We start from the raw sequence: 1,117 nt of genomic DNA, 5'->3' as shown, positions 1-1,117 counted from the left end.
CCTACATGTACTTGCATTCTTCCATACCATGCACAGATCATTTCTTGAATCCTGCACATAAATGTCAAAATGTCTATCTTTGCATGTGTTCTCTTAAAGAGCACCTATTTCATTGCTAAAAACAATATTATTTTGTGTTTTTTGTTTTATCCAGGCTTGACAAGCGTATCAGGATTACAGGAGTATCAGGAAGTATCTGCTTATGACCAAACAACATGTTTTTTATGTTCGATATGATAAAGTCTATACACATTTCCAAATAATTCACATAAATTCCTGTTAAGTTTAAAAAAAAAATCAAAAATTCCCCAGAGTAAGTTTCCATGGCTCAGTGGTAAAGCATTGCATTAGCACACACTGATACATGTATACCTAGTAATGCAATGTAGGTCACTTTGGATTAAGGCGTCTGCCAAATGCATAAATATATTTGTCCCTGACATTGACAAAAACAGGATGTGATCTTTTAGCAAAGGGTAAAGGATGGCACATGTGGCTAATGTGTGAGATGAAGAGGTGTGATGCCATGATATAAAGATTAGTCTCTTGCCAAAGCTGGAAAAAGTTAGTATTGTTTGCACAATCAAAGCATGAGCAATACAATTACATTTATGCATTTTGCAAGTGACTTATAAAACATTACAAGATGTTTATCAGTATTTATGTTTACTGGGAATGAAACAATGCTCTGAGCAACAGCATTAAAGCGACACATCTAGCATGTCATGAGTCATAAATCTCTTTATTTTACATTCACAGTTCACAGTAATACAGTTTAATTAAAAAAAAAAGTTTATTTGCATTGATGAAATCGATAATTCATAGTAAATTTATTTTTGTAGAGTGGAAAACTGCTAAACACACACACACACACACACACACAAGTCTGACCTCTCACATGCTGTACACACACACAGATACACATCAGCCACTATTAGTCAAACACATGTCTCATGTCCACCAGCAGAACAAAACCACATTTCTTTCCACATCAGTTTGAACTTCAACCCAGAGGTAAAGCATTGAGTGACAAAAATAAATGTTTAACATTGGGCCTCATTTATGAAACGAGCGTATGACAGAAAACGTACGGTCGTTTCCACGCAAGACTTAGCAA

The sequence above is a fragment of the Misgurnus anguillicaudatus genome, chromosome 23, assembly GCF_027580225.2.
Source record: "Misgurnus anguillicaudatus chromosome 23, ASM2758022v2, whole genome shotgun sequence".
NCBI classification, from domain to species: Eukaryota; Metazoa; Chordata; class Actinopteri; order Cypriniformes; family Cobitidae; genus Misgurnus; species Misgurnus anguillicaudatus.
This window is presented reverse-complemented; position numbering follows the sequence as displayed.